This window comes from Lolium rigidum, chromosome 1 (genome assembly GCF_022539505.1).
Source record: "Lolium rigidum isolate FL_2022 chromosome 1, APGP_CSIRO_Lrig_0.1, whole genome shotgun sequence".
NCBI classification, from domain to species: Eukaryota; Viridiplantae; Streptophyta; class Magnoliopsida; order Poales; family Poaceae; genus Lolium; species Lolium rigidum.
In genome coordinates, this window is record NC_061508.1 from 338,033,776 (window position 1) to 338,042,050 (window position 8,275).

Here is an 8,275-nt window from a genome sequence, read left to right on the forward strand (position 1 = left end):
AAGGAGAAAATGACAAAACATGTGATTAGTAACTAACGGGTTGACCCACGTATTTGCGCGGCTAGATATTATTTTTCTTAGAAGTATTTAAGTTTTGCATTATTCAAATAAGTAATTTTAAGATTTTAGTGTGTTATTAGATAGAAAATATTTTTCCGTGTGTGAAGAACTATTATTAGATAGAACATGAAGATTATAAGGGCATCTCCAACAGACGCGCTATATAGGCCGCGCGGCATAAAAACGTCCGATATAGCGCGCGCGGGAGGGAATGTGGCGCTCCAGCAGGCGGGGTAAACGGCGCGGCGCTGTAAAATTTTTAGGGCGCGCGACGTTTTGCACACCGGAGCGGCATATCTGACGCGTCGGCTACAGCGCGCGGCAATGCTCGTCCAAGCGCGAAAAAGCCAACGGTTGGAAATTTCCTCTCCCCCGCGCCCTCATTTCCCCACCTACCGCCGGCGCGAAATCCAGCCGCCGCCGGTCGACTCCGCGGCCGCCCCCGCTTCTGCGCGTCGCCGCGCCGTAGATCCACGTCGCCCGCACCTCCTCCTGGCAGCAGCGGACGCTCCGCCGCACTGTGTCGCTCGCGCCGCCGCCAGCGACAAGTTGTACTCGGCGCTCCTTCTCCGCGGCCCCCTTCGCGCCGCCGTCGCGTTCTCCTCCGCGCAGGCGTCGCCATGTCGTCCTCGTCGTCCTCGAGCTTGCTAGCAACATGGCGCGCCCATGGTGCTCGCCCATTTGCTCTCAAGGTATGAACCTCCGCCGGCCGGCCTCTATTATCTACAATAGTTCATAGTGAAATAATTTTATACATATGTTTGTAGAGTTCATCATATGATTCATCGGATGACGAGTTCGACCAAGAAGAAGAGGAGAACATATCGATACTATTAGCATACCGCGCCGTTAAGAGGCCAAAATTTGGTGGATCGGTGTTCGGTAGACAGAAGTTGTGGAGAGAAAGGATTGAAGGGCATGAGAAGTTGATGCGGTCGTATTTTAATGAGAATCCGATTTTCCCCGAAAGCTATTTTCGGCGGCGTTTCCGGATGAGTCTCAACTTGTTCAAGCACATTGCAACGGAGGTCACCAAATATGATCGCTTCTTTGAGCAAAGGAGGAATGCCGCCGGAGAACTTGGTCATAGCACATATCAAAAGGTGACCGCCGCCTTGCGTATGTTGGCATATGGTTCACCAGCGGATCTTATTGATGATCATTTGGCCATGGGAGAGAGCACTTCTATCTTGTGTGTGAAGCGCTTTTTCGTTGCAATTGTCAATGTCTTTGGCTCCACATACTTGAGAGCCCCCAATGCTCAAGACACGGCAAGACTTTTGGAGATCAACGCCAACCGGGGTTTCCCGGTATGCTTGGTTCCATTGATTGCATGCATTGGAGTTGGAAGAATTGTCCAGCGGCATGGCATGGACAATTCAAAGGCTACAAGAAGGATGCCACCATAGTACTTGAAGCGGTGGCCGACCAAGAGACTTGGATATGGCATGCTTTCTTTGGAATGCCCGGATCTTGCAATGACATCAATGTTCTTCAACGGTCACCACTAATGACAAGACTTGCAATGGGAAGGTCCATTGGTGGAGTTTGAAGCAAATGGCCACAAGTACAATTATGGCTACTTCCTCGCCGACGGCATATATCCAAGGTGGCAAACTTTTGTGAAGCCAATTATTCAACCAAGAGGTAAGAAGCAAACCCAATTCCACAATGCACAAGCGGCGGCTAGGAAAGATGTAGAGAGAGCATTTGGGATTTTGCAAGCCCAATTTGCCATTGTTAGAGGACCGGCTAGATTTTGGGACCAAGATTGCCTTTGGTATATCATGACCGCGTGTGTAATCATGCACAAGATGATTATAGAGGATGATCGCGGAAAAGATGTGGATCATACCCACTACGACTTGATGGGGTTTCCCGTGCAAGTGAGGAGATCCGCACATAGGATTGCCCGATTCATTGCCTCATACCATGCCATTCGGTGCAACGACACACATGATGAGCTTCAAAAAGATCTCATGGAAGAATGGTGGAATTGGAATGGACAACAATAGTTGCATATTTGTTGTATTTGTTTGTAAACTATGTGTTGTATAGTCTGAAAACCATGTTGTATTGTTGTATGTTGGACGTGTTGTATTTGGTGTGAAGTATTGTTGTCAACAATGTATTGTATTTGGATGGTACAATTTATTTGTGAATTTTTATATATTGTTTGATCTTGTTGGATGCATACTTGTGCGTGTTTATTGTTTGCGCCGCGCCCGCGCGCTGCAAAATGGCGCTTCCGGCGGAGGTGCTATTTTACCGCGCCAACGCGCGCTGCAAAATGGTGCACCCGGTAGGGGAGAAATCGCTCCGGCGCGTGGCAACGGTTTACAGCGCGCATAATATGAGGTTTAGCGCGCCGCGATATAGCGCGCCTGCTGGAGATGCTCTAACTTCTGGCGAGAATATTGATGGAAAAGACACTTTGCTACTTTCTTCTGTTCTCGTTATTTCCCTCATGCAAAGTACAATATAATCCTTTAGGGCACGTAGTGGCAGAAGACCGAAGGCATGCATGTAAATGACATTATAGCCATTATGGTATTTCAAGTAACATTTTATTGTTGTATTTTTACTTTTATACTTGGTACTAAGTGTCTACTTATTATCGATAGTTTTGTAAAAGAACTTTCACCGTAAATGAAATACGAATATGTTCGGATTGACCGTAAACCTTGGGTTCTCTTCCTCCATCCACCCGGATGCAGTTTATTCCATGAAATGCCATGGTTTTCACCGATTTTTTTCAGGATGTAGTTTGCACTCCTACTTGCATCTGATTTTCCTACTCTATCTCCCTTTTTAAGGTGTTCACATTAACTATTCGTAAGACTTTTTGTTATTGGAGATACAACAGTACTTTGATTCGCATAAATTTGTCGACACTGGAATGGACTCTGAAAATTCTCTTATATGCCTTAGTATGCCCGTTTTAGGAATATGTACATGTTTATACTATTTCACTCTTTCTAGAATAGTACTTCTCTCCCCGTGTCAGCCCCTAGTTTGCACAAGCATTTATTTACGTATACTCTGTTTCACTCAAAAATTCTTGCTGATTTTATCTTATATTTCATATTATTGGAACTTGCTAATTTTATCTTATATTTCATATTATTGGAACTTCTAATTTTGGTATAAATTTTATCTGAAAATTTAGTTATTTACATGCTTCATATAGGTTATATATCCTTTTTAGTCAATTCCTCTATTTCTGATTCCCAACTGAATCAGATGCCTAATTTTAGTGTAAACCTATTTTATCTTTTTTCTTTGCGGAAGTAAACTTATTTTTTCTAGCTGTTCATGAAACTCATATGAAGCACTAAATAATCTAATTGATAATTTTTCCCTACCAGTATTTGAAGTTTTGTATATGAAAAATATTTTTATTCTTATTTCAGCTTTTAATTTCATAAAGTTAATTGATCACTATTTTATCGGCTTCAATTGGAATTCGTTGGAAAATCATTTTTTTTCGCGAAAACGCAAAAGGTTTGCGTTTCGATTCATTGATAGAAAAGAAGTTTACATTACAAGCCTAAGAAAAGGCCGAACACCCACAGTACACACCCGACACTCAAACTAGACTACGACAAAAAGGCTGAAATCCGTCGAGTGCTCCTCCGGGACACTGCAGAGTGAGCTCCGGGACCCTTGCCGATGAAAGTCGCAGTGCTCGCGCATCGTCGAAATTACCAAGAACCTGCCAGCTGCAACCAAGACGCGTACCACCTGAATCCCGCGAGCCCACCACGGCTCAGCTGGGAGCATTGCTGCTCCGACCTCGACCCAAATCCGAGGAACACCGTCGGCGCAGCGGCTAGCTCCCGGCAACCTCGATAGACGTGCAAGCGTGCAGTCTTCAGCAGCCCGCCAACAAACACAGAGGGTAGCCCACCACTGCTCATCCAGAGGCATGCTCACGCTGATCGAGGAAGATCCTCATCGCGCAAGCCACCGCGATACTACTCGAGAGGCTGGCGCGCTACCTGCATCGCAAGACACCTCCCATGTGGTCAGTGCTGAGATCCTCGAGGAAGACCTACGGCCCGAACTCAAGTTCCCAAGACGACGCCTCCAAGGAGGGTATGACGTCCAAGACGCCGTCGTCGCCCGATTTGGCTAGCCAAATCTGAGGTTTTCACCCGGAACATGAGACCCTAGGCAAGGGAGGTGCCGAAACTCCTCGGTGACGCCACAAGAGGAAAACGGCGCCCTCAAGCGTCGCCGTCACCGGCCCCGAAAGGCAGGGCTGTCGCCCAGAGCATGGTTCCTCACCACTGCAGGCACTATCATCCTTCGCCAAGACCTCCTGCGCTGACCCTTTTCTCTCAAAGCGCTAGCCTTGGCAGCGCAACCCGCCGGCAGCACGTCCAGCGCGCCAGGTCGGGGGCAGCCATGCCCACAAAGGGACATGCTGCCTAAGAGGGGCACTACTGAGCCGCAAGCGGCGCAGGTGCCACCATGGGGTGGGTCGCTGCGGGACTGCACACATCCACCTCAGATAGCATCGCCGGCCACCGAGCATCGTCCACCTTGTCACCAGCGCCGCGCGGACGCCACGAGCCGCCACGCCAAGATGGCGTAGGGTTCCGCCCAACCCGGCCAGAGCAGCAGCACATGCGCTCGGAGCCGAGAAGGATGGACAAGGAGGAGGTGCCTGGCCGCACCCAGGCGCAGGAGGGCAGGACGACCGGGGCCCGCCAAACCCAGATCGGGCCCAAAGGGCCCAGATCCGAGCCAGCAAGCCCGCGCCGCCATGGCGTCAACTCCGGCCGCCCAGCACCACCTGCCGCCAGCGTCGTCGCCGTCGCTGGCCACCCCTACATCTTGGCCGCGCCGCCCGCCGCCGGACTTGGTGGCCGCCCGAGGGCAGCCGCCGCCTCCAACACGAGGTCGCCGCCACGCCACGAAGCCGCCACGCCGCTGCTGAGGCAGCCGCGCCGCCACGCCCCTCGTCAAGCGCGCCGCCCTCACCGGCCGCGTCGGCCCGCGCCAAGGCTTCCGCCCGAGGGGGAGAGGAATCCCCGCCGCCGCCAGCGCCCGGGCTTTGCCCAGCGACGCCCTCCGGCGGCGGCGAGGGGAGGGAGGAGCAGGGGAAGGGGTCTGGGCTGGTGGCGGCTAGGGTTCCCTCCCGTCGCCCACGGGAGCGACGAGGGGGAACGATGGGAAACTGTCTTGTACAAGTTCGAAAATAGATTTTTTTTAGATCGTTTGAAAAATCAATTTGTTAACTTTTTTTCCGAAATTCAAAGATGAAAAATTTGAGCGACATATTTCTTTTGTCTTTACCTCATACATGCAACCATGGTTCGTGTGAATTTTTTTTGACGCCATAGGCATGCCCACTTACTCTCTCATCTATGCGATTCATCTATGGCCTCTTGCCTGTACTTCTTTATTACCTTCGGCATATCTTCAGGACACGTTATTATCCAAGGTTCCAAACCACACGTTTGTTGAACAAGAGATATTGTTCTCTGTTTGCCACCATCCGGGTTGAGGTCTGGCGATGCCGTCACTTCTCGGCAGATGGACAAAAAGCTTGCCTACAGAGGCGATTTACACAAAAATAACCCAAAAGTGAAAGAAAAGCACAGACTAACCCTCCGGTGAAACTATTTCACCAATCTAACCCTTTTGTGTGGCGCCCCTCCCACGGGCGCCACACATGCCCATGTGGCTCCCCTCCTGCCGGCGCCCACTGTCCCAGCCGACGTGGCCCCCTCGCCGCCGAGCTGGTGCGCCCATCCGACGTGGCAGCATGTGTGGCGCCCCTCCCAACGGCGCCACACATGCACTTGTAATCCCCCAAAACATACTGTGAGACAATTCCTCTGGGACTTAGCCATTTTGCGAGGCTCGATGTGTGGCGCCGATGCCACGGGCGTCACACTAGCATGTGTGGCGCCGATGCCACGGACGCCACACATAGAGGCTCGCGAAAACGGCTAAGGACTTATCGTCCGGAGCCCCTGGATGTTTTCGACCCAATACTTGATATAAGTTGGCATGTGTGGCGCCGATGCCACGGGCGCCACACAAGCACTTGTGGCGCCAGTTTGAAGGGCGCCACACATTGACTTGTGTTAAAAACATGAAAAATCCTACCAAACTCCAACAGTTACGGGTACAACATTGGACACAACAAGTAGCAATTTCATGACATACACATATAACACTTCATAGGTCACATTGTAGCACGTAGATTCAAACAACAAGTAGCATTACACACCATGGTTCGAAATGACATAGGGTTCACAAATCGATACTTATGAATATAGAGTTCACAACAACACGTAGCACATCCTAGTAGCGTCCTCGACGTGCCGTCCTCGCGGGCTGCTTCCGGATGGCCATCCTCTTCGTCCGCTGCCGTGGCTGCTCCTGCTGCTGCTCCTGCTGCTCCTGCTCCTCCTCCTCCTCCTCATCCTCCTCCTCCTCTGAAGAGAACGGCTCATCGTTCCTCATCCTCGACAAAGCTGATCTCCGCCGCGGCCCCTAATCCTCCTCAGTGACAACCTTCTTTCCTCGGTTGACATAATCTTCCGGAGTGTACCGGTTTGGACCCTTGCCCCTTGGCTTCAACTGGTAAGATTACAAAGTTGAAATTAGGAAGAACATGTTTGACAGCAACAAAATAGTCCATACCTCCCGCTCTTCTGAAGAGGAAGATGTAGCGATTTCGGCTTCCCGGCAACCTAGCAAGCTGGCTAACCGCCGCATCTTTCGTGCAGTGTTCTGCGTCATCCCGTTCATGGTTACAAATCCACCACATCATAGTATCGTACATTCAAAGTTGGTGATCATACCTTAATGAAATACCGCAACGGTCCGACAGGCTTGTCATCTCTCCCGCTCTGCTCCCACATAACGGTAGTAGCTACCATATGGCTCCCATTCCACCTGCAGCATACAAATATCTCAGAATTTAGAACATGCCAGTAGAATCAATGAAAACTAGGATTGCAAAAGAGTGATCGGTTACCTGCTCAGCGGTAAGAGTGTCCAACTCCGCGAGTGTACTGCATGTACATGATCTTTGGATCGCCCGACATCTCCGAGACATTGTCCCAAAGGTATGCCCAAGTGGGCTCCCGATCAGGAAAGTGAGGGTAATGAGGCCATGGCCTCTCGTTGAGTACCCTAGACCGCCCAACTGATAGGCGGTCCCAGCTCCATACGGAAAGTAGGAGCATGCATCCACCAATACCGCCGCTCCCAGTCCTGCTCCCAGTTCTGCGACAAGCTTCGTCCAACTGCGCACGTAAGACATTTGGTTAGTACTTTGTCTAGCACACTACTATAGGAAAATAGTACATAGAGCAAATCATCACCTGCCGGTAGAGGTAGGCAAGTGCCGCTGTTCCCCAACTCCAACGGTTATCCAACACCGTTAGCGCCTTCAACCAACACCAATGGGCCAGCTTCCCCCCACTGTCAGGAAAGAGAGTCCTCGAAATCATGTACCATAAGTACACGCGGGCGTACGTCCTCCGAGTGTCCTCGTCGGCCTCTTCCGGGCATTCTCCAAAGTTAGTCTGATCCATTCGAAAGACGCGCCGGCGGGAGCTCTCTTCTTTGGTTACGGTGGCGCGGAGGAGCCATGCCAATAAGCACCTGCATCTGCTCGCGCCACCCATCGGAAGCTGTGTTCATACACGGTGGCTCGCCACGAATAGGTAGTCCAAGGATCATGGAAACATCACGGAGAGTAGGGGCCATCTCGCCGGCCCTCAAGTGGAAGGTGTGAGTCTCCGGCCTCCACCGGTCGACAAGGGCGGTGAGTGCGAGGGGTTCATGAGTGGCCCCCACGGCTTACAAGGGATATGAACGGGAGAAGACCGGTAGGCCGGATGAACTCCGTGTACCTCTCGTCATACGGTATATCCGATGTGCCATGGTAACGAATCTTCAAAGGTTGAAGATCCGTTCCCTTCTCCGTCATATGAACAGCCCGGTGCACCCTGTCGTACTCTTCATCCAGAAGCCACACCATCCTACATGTATGAGCAACACATACAACATATTATGAGCCATTCATACCAAATATGAGCAACACATACATGAGAATATATCCAAATAAGCCACCACACATACATTCCTAACAAATATGAGTTATTCCATCAAGAATACTAGGCATATGTAACACATTTGAATGCATTTGCTAGGCAAATATTAGACATTTCAACACATACATACA